Genomic DNA, 15,213 nt, shown 5'->3' on the forward strand with positions numbered 1-15,213 from the left:
CTTCTGGAAGTAATAAAGAATGTGATGGATTCAACCGAGGGGTGGAAGATGCTAAGCAGAATGACTGGAGAGTCCGTTGGATGGCCAAAACATATGCAGGCCATTCCAACAACCTCACTCCTTGATCTCCTTTTCAAGGAAATATCTTTTTCTCTTCCCCTCTTTCTTTGTACTGAGCATTGAACCTGAAGAATTCAGCATAATTGTTCCTCACTCAGTGACAATTAGTTTATTAACAAAGAAACTGAATGACTGTATTGCACTACTCTACTGTAGTGTTTTACGTCTCTTCTTAAAGTACCTAAATGGCTCTCTGTAATATTTGAATAAAATCAGATAACATGTCTGCCAACGGTCTTGAAGATAAGCAGACGAATGATCTATCATTCATTACTTTAACAACTTAAAAGTACAATCTAAATCAATAGATCATCATCTCTGAAGTAATCCCATGGAAAGAAAGACACAAATGATGCTCGTCTAGCTTTGGGCTGGTGGGGGAGAAAGCCCGTCTACCTAAACCAGGGGTAGTCAAACTGCGGCCTTTCAGATGTCCATGGACTACAATTCCCATGAGCCCCTGCCAGCGTTGCTCATGGGAATTGCAGTCCATGGACATCTGGAGGGCCGCAGTTTGACAACCTCTGACCTAAACTGTTGGCTGTTCTCCACATCTAACTGTTCCTGTTTTGTTTTCTAGATATGGCTTTGCTCTCTCAAGTGCTTCCTATCGAAGGAGAGATTAGAGTGGCTCCTACATATCCCAATGAGAGTGAACTGAGGGCCACAATCTTTCAGAAGATAGTTCAGGATAGAATAGAAATGCCAAGGGAACACAAGGGCACTTGTATCTCAGAATGTCTGTTTTGTGCTGCAAGCTAAATGTCTGTGGTCTAATATGCACCTCTCTCTTTTTTTAAGTTAGATTCAAATGGGTAGCCGTGTTGGTCTGAAGTAGCACAATAGAATCAGAGTCCAGTAGCACCTTTAAGACCAACAAGGATTTATTCCGGGCGTGAGCTTTCGAGTGCAAGCACTCAGACGAAGAGTGCTTGCAGTCGAAAGCTCACACCCTGAATAAATCTTTGTTGGTCTTAAAGGTGCTACTGGACTCTGATTCTATTGTTCTCTTTTTTAAAGTCAGTCTTTACAAACAGCCATATTTTTAAAAATATATTATTCCACCCTTATTTTGATCTAGCTGTATTAACTATACCCAAAGGCATATCATATAACAGCAGGGTACCAGCTTGTGTTTTGGACAGCAAAATTCAGCTCCTTAAACTTTTTACGGGCAGGACGGTATGTAGGCATGAGAACTTGCCGGTTTGACTTCTGTGCTGCGCAGCACTGCTGCCACAAATGGCTGGAAGAGGTACTGCAGCTTCTGAGCTAAACAGGATACAGTTCCATCCGTGGCTTATACACCACTGCTGCCTCTGGCCTGACTCCTTAGTAGGACATGATACCAATTGCTTGGAAGTCCTGTTGGAATGCTGCCTGGGTACTGATGATGATGATGATGCACTTAAAAATTAAGTAGAACATTGCATATTGTCTTAAATTCCAAGGAACAGCTTGTGGTGAGACCAGCTTCTGAACATGTCCTGCAGCTCTCCTGTCCAATAGACCAGAATCTAGATCTAGCTATATAGGCCTAGAAATTGGACCTTGTACTGAGGCCTTTGGGGGATTGAATTGCTCTATAGCTAGACATCTTAAACATCAAAGAACAGTAGTCTGTGAACACATAAAAAACTGCTGAGCCTTACTTTCAGAGCTGAAATACATCTTACAAACAAAGAAAAGGAGACTGATGATGAAACTGTTACTGAGATCCACCCCATAAATGTGTATTTTAACTTCTTTTGTTGACAATTTATTTTGAGTATCGCCCCACATCAAATTGCCTAGCATAAAGATGCTACAGACAGAATTCGGTCTTTGCAAAGTTAAACCTAATATGAGGTTTTGTTTATTGCAGAGTTTTATATATTTTGAAAAAGACAAAAAGAGGGGAGCCATGTTGGATCAGACCAATGACCCATTGAGTCCAATATTCTGTGTCACACAGTGGCCAAATCACAGGTGCCATTAGGAGGTCCAACCAAGGGACCAGAACTCCAGAAGCCCTTCCACTGTTGCCCCCCCCCCCCCCGCCAAGGACCAAAAACACAGAGCATCACTGCCCCAGACATTATTTCATGGTTAATAGCCATTGATAGTCCCATGCTCCATATATTTATCCAATTCCTTCCTGAAGCTGTCTGTGCTTATAGCGGACATCATTTCCTGCAACAATAAATTCCACATGTTAATTCCTCTTCTATTGCTCATTAATTTAACCGGGACTTTCTCATTTGTAGTCACTCTTACCACCCTCTCTAGTTCTATATTGAACTGCTGGTTGAGAATTACAGGCATGTGTGACATTCAGGGAGGGAGATGTGGAATGTGCTACCAGAGGATGTACTGATGGCCACAGGCATAGACGGTTTTATAAGAAGCTGATTTTTTTATACTCCACTTTTCCCCGCTTGAAGGAGTCCCAAAGAGATTACAAACACCTTTCCCTCCCTCTCCCTACAACAGGCAGGCAGATGGGGCTAAGAGAGCTCTAAGGGAGGTAACATCAGAGGAAGGCCTCTATGCCCTGTCATTGGCCCTCCATAGCAGCTAGCTGGCCACTGCATGAGGCCAGATGCTGGACTTGATGGATCACTGGCCCAATCCAGCAAGGCTCTTCTTATGTTCTTAAGTACACAACAGGTTTTCATTATGCTAATATATGAGGTGTTGCCAAGGAGCACCTGTGCTGTTAAGACCTTATAAAAATAGAGATTGTGTGCCAACACGCTAGAGGAAATGATCAACATCATTTCTTAATATTTCCTCTGAAGTTATAGAAAACCTTCTTTCCCAGTTAAGCAGGGAATGTTTAAAAAGAAAGAATGAAAAGGTCGCAAAGAACAACTAGGTGAAATGATTGCAAAATTGCTATTTCCTAACATCAAGCATGTTATTCTGTTCCTACAAAAAAGGTTTACACTGTTCCTAGTTGTTGTAATCTTTAAAGGTCACTCTGACTGAGCATGGCGTAGTGTGTTGTTGTACTATCAAACAACATTGGTAATGTTTTGTTACAGATCTTAATAACTCTATGATGTGACTCTTAGAGGTTTAACTGGTCCCTTTAAATGGGGTTGAGAAATATTGAGGGAAAGGACTCCAGTGGGGTATAATTAGACTGACCATATTTCCTTGATACAAAAAAGGGACATTTGAATGGCAAAAACGGGACAGGTATTAAATGTTCTGTATTCATGAAAGATGATTTTTTAAAAGTTTTATGCACATATTGAGCTTACCATTATTCTTAAGTAACAGAACCCAAACAAAAATTTAGGGGAAAGGGTTTTTACCCATATCTTTAAATTCCAAAATGGTTTCTTAAAGCAGCCCCTAAAAGCCCAGAAGAACTAAGGGGGTGGAGCTCATGCGGTTGCAAGTTTACCAACTGCCCATGCTCCATGACTTTTTGCACCCTAGGTCCAAATTCTAACTATTTAAAAGAAATCAAACATAAATGAAAATGACATGGGTTGCATTAGCATATAAGCAAAGCAAAAATCAATACTACAGCAAGTATATACCTTTTATTAAAAAGGGGACACAATTGACATTTTTATTAAAATGAGGGGACAGCTGGGAAATGTGAAAAAGCGTACTGTCCCCTTCAAAAGGGTATGTATGGTCAGCCTTGGTATAATTCCATAGAGATCACCTTCCAAAGTGGCCATTTTTCTAGGCGAACTGATTGCTATCAACTGGGAATCAGTAGCAACAGTGGGAGTTCTCTTCAAAAAGGATGGGGACAAAATTGAGAGGGCGCAGAGGAAAGCGACGAGAATGAGGAAAGGCTGAGGGACTTGGGAATGTTCAGCAAGGAGAAGAGAAGGTTGAGAAGGGACATAATTGCTCTCTTAGACCGTTTCCACACTGGAAGCTTTGTGCCAGGCTGCAAGGCTGGAGTTTGAGTCAGAGCAGGTTGCCCTGCCTCTTCTTGCTCCCCCGTGGATTCAGCTCGGTGCACCTTGTCCACCACGGATATGTGCTGCTATACGGAAGCTGGGTCAACAAAGTTCCCAGTGCGGAAACAGTCTTGAAGTATTTGGAAGGTTGTCACTGACCAGCAGAAGCCCTTGTTGTAGCTAAGGAGCAGTAAATTCCATTGAAGATCCAGTCTGCTCCTTTTTTCAAAAAAAGAACAAGATGCTCTAACAACAGAGCACTGAGGAATTCAGAAGCATGTCAGATAAATGCAGATTTTATGACACATTTCCTCCCAGCATCTTCTGGTGACCTGAGACTTGTATCTAATTCTGTCTCCTTGAGCAGAACAGTTTTTGTACAGTGTGGAAATATGTGGCCAGGAGGGTGCCATGCTGCCTCACATTATTTATGTCTTGTTGCTCCAAAATATGTCTCCTTGGAGATGACAGTCTCCTGCTGCTGTGGGAAGCAAGAAGGGATTAAGAAATCCAGATCATCTGTTGAGATACGAGACGCTGAGCTTCAAACAGGGAATAATAAATCCTGCCTTTTCCTGCTCGTTGGTATACATGATGGCACTCCAAAACTCATCACACTACACAGAGGCTGAGTTTGGAAGTTATCGCACATTCAATGTGTTAATTTGCATTATCAGCCAGGGAAAGATCTCTGCAATGAAAGACTCTTTGATAAATTCTCGCTTGTTTTCCTTTTAGCAAATATGCAAAAAACTATAAAAGCCCTAGGCAAAAAAAAGTGAGAATACAAATACAAGCAATAATTAGATCCATTCCCTTAGCAAGGCTACCATTCATGCCAGCTGATTGTGAGACTGATCTGAAGTAAAGACATCTATTGGCAGTCTTTCAAGCAGCTTTCTGTAGATTTGAGAGTGAAAATGAGATGGGATTCTGGCTAGATGGCTAATCAAAACAAAATTGTGCATGGTGCTGGCACAGCAATTAGAGGAGATTGTAGACACTGTAAAGGAGAGGCCATTAATATTCAGAGTAATTTTGCATCGACAATCAGTTGATTTGTTATAATGCGCCTCCCATTACCTTATGTTATTTGTGCAAATATGTTTGCATCAGTTCAGTCACTGGGAAATGCTTCTTGATCTCTTACATAAACACTAGACGAGCTTTGTGCTCATGATTAACCTCTGTGACATAATTCCCCAAACGATAAAGAAGTTCCTCCAGTCCATGTGCAAGCCCATTGAGTCCACTTGTAGGTCTTCAGAACCGATGCATTAGCAAAGTCTTTTTGGCTATGATGTCCCATTGCATCTATGAATTTGGTAAATCTGGGAGCTTCTGGGTTGAGCCTGGTATTCTCACATAGCATTGGACAGCTCCCTGACTTCATTGTGTGTTGACCAATGGCAGCAAAGAATGAAGACTTGAAATGACTACTTGAAAGGATAAAGCAGAAAATGCCAAAACAGGATTACAGCTGAATATCAAGGAGACAAGAGAAATGACTACTGGGGAATTACACAACTATAGGAGTGACAATGAAGAAATTGAAGTTGCTCAAGATTTTCTGTCCCTTGACTCCATCATCAACCACAAGGGAGGCTGCAACCAAGGAATCAGAAGGAGACGGAGACTGGAAAGGGCAGCCATGAAGGATCTACCAAAGATTCTTAAGTATGAGGTTGTGCCACTGATCACAAAGATCAAACAAAGGTTCCTGTTGGCAGCAGAGGATAGGGTCTGCTGTAATGACTTTAAACAACGTGTAGAACTGTATGGGCTAGATATCCAGGGAATGGTGGGGATTCATAGCCAGAGTAGTTGAGCACTAAAATCAGCTGCCTAAGGAGGTGGGGAGCTCCCTCTTACTGGTGGTCTTCAAGCAGCAACCGGACAGATACCTATCCTGGATGCTTTAGGCTGTTGCTGCATTGAGCAGGGGGTGGGACTAGATGGCCTGCATGGCCCCTTCCAACTCTCTGATTCTAGGATTCTATGGAGTGAATTCGTGCCACAGAGTTCCCCATGTACAGAGGTGATTGTTTGATAACTGAAGGAAGCTGACTGATTTTGGATAACTGAAGGAAGCTGACAAGTGGGGATTTGTAAATACCTGAGAGCCAGTTTGGTGTAGTGGTTAGGAGTGCAGACTTCTAATCTGGTGAGCTGAGTTTGATTCTGCGCTCCCCCACAAGCAGCCAGCTGGGTGACCTCGGGATCGCCATAGCACTGATAAAACTGTTCTGACTGAGCAGTGATATCAGGGCTCTCTCAGCCTCACCCACCTCACAGGGTGTTTGTTGTGGGGAGAGGAAAGGGAAGGAGATTGTAAGCCATTTTGAGACTCTTTTGGGTAGAGAAAAGCTGCATATAAGAACCAATTCTTTTTCAGTAATATTAGGGCTCTCTCAGCCTCACCTCCCTCACAGGGTGTTTGTTGGGGGGTGAGAGGAAAGGGAAGCCGCTTTGGGACTCCTTCAGGTAGAGAAAAGCGGCATATAAGAACCAACTCTTCTTCTTCTTCTAATCCCCCTAAGTTTGCATCCTGCCCAGGGCTAGGATTTCCAGGCCTCCCCTCCTACCCCGAAATCCTCTGTTGTCCATTGCTGTTTGGAAAAAAAATAGTGGCAAAACCACTGCTACCCTCTGCACTGGCCCATCAATTCTGCGTTGTACCTGGAACTGACATAGTGACATCAGCAATGCTGACAACATCACACACACACACACAAACACACACACATGTTTCGTGTCCAGTCCTCCTCCTGGTTGCTAGACTTAGCCTGACAGCCCTACCTGGAATAATTTTAGCTTGGGGGGAGGGGGGATCCCCTCGTTCCTACTGAAATTTGATCTTTGCAGCAGTGGAGAAAGTGCTTCCCTGGACCCAGTTCTTTAAAAAGACACCGAGGGAGGGGTGGTATAGAAGTCGCACGCATAAATGAAATCAACCATTTTTTAAAGAGCGTTTAATCCGGTTTTGCCCTTGCTTCGTCTCTAGATTATGGGGGATCTGGTTTATTACAACGCAAGAAGCAAAAGGCCTGCAATTGTACGTGTGAAAAGATGGGCTATCATTCCTTTGGTGTGCCCTTGCCATGACCCGTAACCATTTCTCTTACGATGAAGTGATTCAAAGCAGTCACAGGAGAGTAAATTTAAGTCACTGTTGGGTCCGGCGTTTCCTGACCAAGGCCGCATTAAGCATTTCTCACTATCAGTGCCAAACTTTACTTTTAAGTTTCCCCCCCTGGATGTGCTATTGAGGAGACCGGATGGCATGCATCAGCGTAGTTCCCAAGTGCCTATGTAGCTGTGATCTATTACTGTTCCCGAGAGTAGGTTACGCTTGACTACAACTCGTACCACTTCAGCAGCTAAAGAAGGGCCATAGATTATAGCCATAGGGTGACTCTCCTCCTTTGTGTATCAATAGGCCCATAGCTTATCTGCTGTGTCCAGAGTGCCGTGGGAAGAGAGAAGGCTGCCTGTATGATACACCTCCCTGTCTCCCCCACACCTCAGACACCTTCCCAGTTTCTTCCCTGTTGCTAAGAGGAAAGGCCCTCAGGCGAATAGTGGCCCGTCCTCCCTTACGTTGGTGTTGGCTGTTTGGGGTGGTCTTGTAAACTGGCAAAGTCCGCCCAAGGTTCCCTTTCCCATTTGCAATCATAAGGCATGTTTTCAGACAGGAGCTAACAAGATCTGCTGAACAACTGGGAGCAGAGGTAGTGCTAGGATTGCCAGCTGCCACCCCCAGCTCCCAATGCTCACCACTTCCCAGCTGGTCAAGCAGGAGGATATGTGCCAGCAAAGGGGTAGGTGTGCTCAGCGTTCCCAGTGCAATGATATTGTTTTCCAGCATGACCTGGAAGGAAAATTACATAGAGTTTGGGACAATTGCTTGAGCATCACACAACCCACCCCCAAGTGTGATGACATCACTTCCAGGTTAGACTGGAAGTGAAATCTTTGAGGTGGGGCCACCTGTTGCTCTCCCTGCAAAACAGAATACAAGTACCTTTGATTGTGCCTTGAAGCAAATTGGAGGACAGAGCTGATGGGGCAAGAATGGAGTGCTATAGTCCCAATGACATGATTACTTGAGTAGAGTTCCTGAGTAGAGTTGCATCACGGATGTAGGTGTCCAAGGATGGAGAGTGTTGTGTACATGGGCATTCCATGTCACTAGACTTTAGGCAAATGAAGGCTTGAAGGCTTCATGATTGGAGCCAATCAGAGACTGTGCCATGACTCTAGAAATGGACCAATGAACTGTTCTTGTTAAGGACCAATCAGGTTCTTTGGCAGGCAATACAAAGTGTATATAAGTCATGCTGTACCTGTGTTTCTTGTCTGGTGTTTGGTAGGTGTTGAAGGCTGCCACTATGCTTAGGGTCTTTGGCTTGGATTTTGTGTTCATTTGTGCCTTGCAATGTAGTGTGCTGAATAATTGGGCCTGCTGGCTTTTGTTTGTATGACTCCCCATAGTGTTTTTTTGTAGCTTTGGCTATATTAACTTTCTGAAAATGGAAGATTGAATGTGGGCAGAAATAGACTCTGGGTCAAGGAAGTTTCTGCCATTATACATTTATTCATCTTTAAGGTGCCTTAAGGTGGGACCTGGGGATCCCCTGGAATTATAGCTCATCTCCAGACCAAAGAGATCAGTTCCCCTGGAGAAGACGGCTGCTTTGGAGGGTGGATTCTGTGGCGTTATACTCCACTCTCTCCCCACCCCATATCTCACCAACCTCTGGCTCCACCCCCAAAGTCTCCGGTATTTCCCTACTTAAAATTGGCAACTCTCTAGTGCCATAAGACTCTTGTTGCATTATTTCAAGTTGTGCCATCAGGTCTCAAGTGGGAAAGGCAAATTGTTAATGAAGTAAATATCTAAATCTATTCATCCTCCATAATTCTGTGTTCCCAATCCAAACTGGAATCCCATGCCAAGTATTTCAAAGACTAAAAACGCTGAGAGATCCCAGCTTCTCTTTTGGCACTTTTGAACTGCGCTCACTTACAATACTGGGAAAAGCGATTTCAAGCTATCTCTTCAGGTATTTATATCCTGCTTTTCCTCTAAAGAGGAAACCAAATTAGCTTATTTTTATTTATTTTTCTACTTGTAAGATACCTTTCTACCTTGCAAAACTGCAGGCATCTGATGGTGTAAATAAAATGTGTTTTTTTTAACCCACCCACAAAGAAGACCACAATTTAAAATCTCCAATTAGGACTGTCAGTCAATAAAAACTAAATTAATCAAATAGCATTCTACATAAAACTGTCTTTAACTGCTTCCTAAAGTTGAGGGAACCAGACACATCGGCTTAGGGAGGTTTTTCTGTAATTGTGGGGCTGCCACCAAAAAGGCCCTGTCTTACATACCCACCATACAAGCTTATTTGATTGTCAGGGCAGTCAGTAGGGCCTCTCCCTAAGCAGGAGATACCATTTTCCCTCCAGCATTTTCTCTTTCCATCAACAGCCCTGTAAGGTAGAAGAGGAGAGAAAGAGAAAGAGAAAGAGGAAAGAGAAAGAGAAAGAGAGAACAGTATGAGTGAATGACTGGCTAGCCAGCTGGCTCAAGTACAAGTATTTTAAACTCGGCTTACCAGGACTATGGGACAAAATTTTTAAAATGTTTAAAAGATAGGCTGTTGATCTCAAAATCAAAGGAAGAGCGGGCGAGAGACTGTGTTCATTTTCTTGCAAGTACTTTCACCTTGTTCAAAAGACACAACGTAAAGTCGCCTCCATGCATGAAAAATATGCAGCAATGACAACAACAGAAACGTGAGGCTGGGTTCAAAATACATGTTTTCCTAAAAGCAAGGGGATCCCACAGCAGAAATCTACATTGTGTGACCCTTACTGATCCTCGTTGTACAACAAACTGATTGATCAGGGCTGTAAGAGCAAAATGCCACCTGCTCTGGATAGACATGCTTTTTTTCCTTCACTGGGCAGGAACAATAACAACAACATGGCAATTCCTGACATCTGCTTCAATCTGTGGATTACAGGGGACGTTAGCTTGTGAGATGTGCCGTTTCTGAAGCTGTCATTAAAAGTGACACATTCAGATGAAAACTGCAGAGCGTAGATCATCCAGAATTCAATCTTAACAATAAAAAATATCCCCTGTCTTAGCCCTCGAGAAACGTTTCGAATAAAGGAGAATTATGATTTGTTGCCATAGATCATATTGTGCGGTCGACGGGGAAAGGACGCGGTTGAGAACATCCCGTTTTTCCCACACCACAAAAATTATCCAGATTTTGGTTTGATTGTGGTGCTTATTGAATTTGAGGCCTGCCCCATCATGAGGAGCAATTGAGATGTTTTAAAAAGTTTAAAACATAAGTATCATTCACTTATCGAGGTATTTTATAGAATCATAAGAGTTGAAAGGGGCCATACAGGCCATCTAGTCCAGGGGTAGTCAAACTGCGGCCCTCCAGATGCCCATGGACTACAATTCCCAGGAGCCCCTGCCAGCGAATGCTGGCAGGGGATCCTGGGAATTGTAGTCCATGGACATCTGGAGGGCCGCCGTTTGACTACCCTAGTCCAACCTCTTGCTTAATGCAGGATCAGCCTAAAGCATCCAGGAGAAGGATCTGTCCAGCTTCTGCTTGAAGACCACCAGTGAAGGGGAGTTCCCCACCTCTTTACGCAGTCAATTCCACTGCTGAACGACTCTGTGAACATTTTTTCCTTGATATCTAGCCAGAATTGAAATGATTCTTCAGTCATATCCAACACAGTGGATTTCAACTGATAAACTGGAGATGTGCTCAATCTCCAAGTAGACAGAGCACGAATTTCATGAAGCTATGCGCACTCCAGGCAATGTGCTATGGACAGCTATTTGCGGATATAAGATAACAGAGGAGAGTTAGCTTGTGCCTAATTTCAAGAATGGTGTTTCCCTTCTTTCTGTACATGCCTTTAAGCCAGACTGCCAATCATAAGCCTGAACCTGGGGGTGAGGGTGGGGTTTGGACTCCAGAAACAAAGCATTTGGAAACTATCTGGGGTTGTCTGGAGGCAGGATAATATTTTCGTTCACTCCAAATACATTGGTTGGCCTGAGGGAAATCTGTTATCCCATCATGACCCAGATCAAGCTTTCTCAACCAGGGTTTCCTGGGATTTCTTGACAGTCCTGGAAGAGTTAATTAATTTAAAAAATATTTTAAAAATTTGCTAAGCATTTATCGGGTGATATGACCAAATATGGTCATGTCAACCTGCTCCTGCGGCCTCCAAAATGGCCAATGTCGGGCCTAGAGGGAGTGGGAAGGACAGGTGTATATACTGCTATGCTTCTCAACCACATTCTGCATAATCGCACCACTTCTGGGGTTTCTCGAAGCCTAAAGAACATTTCAGGGGTTTCTCAATGGTTAAAAAGTTGAGAAATGCTGATGTAGATAGAAGAAGAAGAGTTGGTTTTATACTCCGCTTTTTACTGTCCATAGGAGTGTCAAAGCAACTTACAATCGCCTTCCAGTCCTCTCCCTATAACAGACTTCATGTGAGGAAGGTGGGATTCAGAGGGCTCTAAGAGAACTGTGACTGGCTCAAGATCACCCAAATGGCTGCATGTGGAGGAACAGGGGATCAAAACCGGCTCCCCAGATTAGAAGCCGCTGCTCTTAAGAACTATACCAAGCTAGTTCCATGGCAGAACTGGAAGCTGCTATACTTCAGAAACCGAAAAGCCTGGGGAGGTGGCCAAAAGACAAAAGTTTTCTTCCTTTCACAAACAACTGCATGTATCAGTAACATCTTTTGGTTGTTCATGTTGGTTGGGTTGAGTGTCCGAAGAAGGGGACGATAGCATTTATTAGTTGTTCACATTAAAACTGTGTGTCAGTTGAAGGATGGCTGTCATTTGTGTCTTATGAAGTTCTCGTGTGAAAATCCTGACAGTAGGCAGACATTAATTAATCTAAATGGCAAAAACAAAATGAATTCTTCCTCATCGTTATTGTTACCATGAATGTCAAAGGGATTAATAATTGTGACTAGGCTATAATCAGCAGCATTCCAGGACAAGAGCATTCCTAAATTGATGAATAATATAATTCATATGCCTTTTCCCCCAGTTGATTGCTTTGGTTTAAAATGACTCTGTTAATGTCCTGAGAAAGAGAGAAGAGGTGCTTTGAAAGGAGCTAAAATGTGTGTCCCGGCCCTGGGTCGCTCAGGCTAGCCAGATCAGATCTCAAAAGCTAAATGGGATCAGCCCTGGCCAGCATTTGGATGGGAGACCCACCCCAGGGAGTCCAGAGTCGTAATGGAGAGACAGGAAATGGCAAGTCACTCTGAACATCTCTTGTTTTGAAAACTCCATGGGGTCACCATAAGTTGCCATGGGGTTGCCTCGAGTTGTCATGGGGTTGCCATACGTCTGCTGTGACTTGGAGACAAAAGAAAGGGGGTTCCATATTAAGGCCATTGTTAGTTCCCAAGTATGGCTTTGGATACCTCATTCCACTGGAGTCCAGTCCCCTTGGTAGGCCAAAATTGCTGGAGTGTGTGAATGGCTAGCGGACATCAGCTGGTTGAAGAATCAGAATCTCTAGTTCATTACAGCTTGACACTAGGTTTGTGTGTGTGAAGCACTATCAAGTCACTTCTGACTTATGGTAGCCCAATAAATGAATGACTTTCAAAATGCCCTATTATTCACAGCCTTGCTCTGGTCTTGCCAACTGAGGGTTGTTGCTTCCTTGGCTGAAATAAACCACCTCTCGTTGGACCTTCCTCTTTTTCTGCTGACTTTGATCTTTTCCTGTTCCTAGCACGGTTGTCTTTTCCAGTGACCCTTGTCTTCTCATAATGTGACCAGAGTACAATTAGCTTCAGTTTGGTCATTTTAGCTTCTTGGGAAAGTTCAGGCTTGACTTGATCTAGAACCCACTTACTTGACTTTTTGGCAGCTCATGGTATCTGTAAAACTCTCCTCCAACACTACATTTCAAAGGAATTTGCTTTCTTCCTTTCAGATTTCTTCATTGTCCAACTTTTACACCCATACATGTGGAATACTGCAGCATGAATACTCTTGATCGTGGTCACCTCTGACACATCGTTGCCCTTGATATACAATTGTGTATATTGTCAGTTAAGATGTAATCTCCTTTGTAAAATGTAAGATGTAATCTCCTAAGATGTAAACATGACTGAACACCTCTATAAGACTGAGTTGCACAACACAGCAGATGTGGTTTTGGACATTAGAAGTGAAGATGAGGATGCGCAATTGTTGAGAAGACCCCAACGCATATGCTGAATTCCTTTAATATGAACATATGAATCTGATGAATCAGACCATTGGGCCAACATGATCTACTCTAACTGGCAGGGTCTCATGTAGAGTAGCGATCCCCAACCTGTGGGCTGCAGACCACATGTGGTCCGTCGACTAATTGGAGGTGGGCCGCGAAGGACGCCTTCCCCCCCTCCCGGCCCTTTACTTCATCCACGATCCAGCAGGCACACATGGGACTATCTCGTTGCAGAGAAACAAGCTCAGGGTTCCCATTGATTTGTCATTGTCATGACTTAAAATTTCCATGAAAATAAAATGTTCCTTTTGTTCATTGTTGTGGTGTGTCTGTATCTTATTTTGAAGGGATGTTTAAACATTACCATAGCGACCAGAGTCAGAGAGCGTTAGGGCAGTGGGCCTCAGTAAAATTGTCAAGCGTTGAGTGGTTCCCGGTGATAAAAAGGTTGGGGACCACTGGTCTTCCATAATACCTACTGTGTTTTAATTGGAAGTACTACAGATAAATTCTGGAATCTTCTGCATGCAATCAAAAACTACCACTGAGCCACAGTTCCTGGTGGTCTACTGATGATATTTAGCTGGCCACCACAGTTCTGCAGAGAGGGACTCCTGTTGAACTTCAGTGTGATAAATGCATGGCACTTGCTTTTCAATGAGATGATAACTTTCTAAGTCATTCTGGGCTTAAGAGGGTGAGTCACTTGTCTAAGGCCATACGGTCATCATCACAGCCGAGGAGAGATTTGAACATGATTCCATTGGTCAGCGGAATGTTCTAGCTACTACATTATGCCACCTCTCCTCTTCTTTTTTTTCTTTTTTTACAAAAGTAAGTCTTTAAATGACTTGAGAGGCTCAGAGTAGTTGGTGACAAGCGTACAAAGATGCCCATTTAGCATTTCTGCAAAGTTAATTTTCAAATAAATTAACTTCAGGTCATATTAGCAAAGACCTCTGGCTAGAGAATTCTAAAACTGTTCTGCAGAGGCTCAGACTCTTAGAGATGAATTATTATCAGGACGGTATCTATATAAAGTAATTAAATCAAACAAATCACCTCGGCTTGTTTTATTTTCAGATACATCGGAGCAAACAGGAGAAGTAATTTTTTGGCTGAGATGGCAGCCCAGAGCTAATTAATAGGGAGTGGTTGTAAGAAACATGCTTTTATGGTTAACTGCTAGCTAAAATTTAGGAGAACAGACTAATTTGACTTCCAAAAGGAATATTTATGATGCTACCTGTACAGATATTATGGCGAGCCTCCTCTCTTTACACATTGTTCTTATTCATCCATCTCCCTTTATCTCAAGTACAGGTTACATACATTACTTCTAATAATGAGTCTTTGCATTGGTATCATTTTACATACAGTGGTATATCTGTAGCCTAAATGCATAAAAGAAGAGACAAAGCCAACAAATTGATCTATGGAAGAGAAACTAACATATCAGGTTATGGCAGGCCATTCTGAAATTGGTTACTCCCGTATGTACTCAATGCAATCCATTCTTAATAATCTTTAACCTCTCCTATTAAATAAAAGAGTAAGGCCACCTGGGGAGGAGTTAGGGCGGGCTCTGTCCAGGATAAAAACTCAGAAGGCCCAATCAGGAACCGCAAAGCATCAGTCCTGTGAGTCTGGAAAGTGCAGGAAGATCTAAATAAATATTTACAGCCTGAAACTGTAAATAGAGAACAAGTAAATGTCTGGAGACACATAGTAACTGAAATAGTAACTGGCAAATAACCTTGGCCTGGCAAATAAAAAAAACAGTATAAAAAACCTTACTAAGGTCAAGACTGCTGTGCACAGACAGTCTTCCTCTTAGGGTTGCCAGCTTCCCTGTGAGGCTTGCTACCCCA

The sequence above is a fragment of the Paroedura picta genome, chromosome 6 (genome assembly GCF_049243985.1).
Source record: "Paroedura picta isolate Pp20150507F chromosome 6, Ppicta_v3.0, whole genome shotgun sequence".
NCBI classification, from domain to species: domain Eukaryota; kingdom Metazoa; phylum Chordata; class Lepidosauria; order Squamata; family Gekkonidae; genus Paroedura; species Paroedura picta.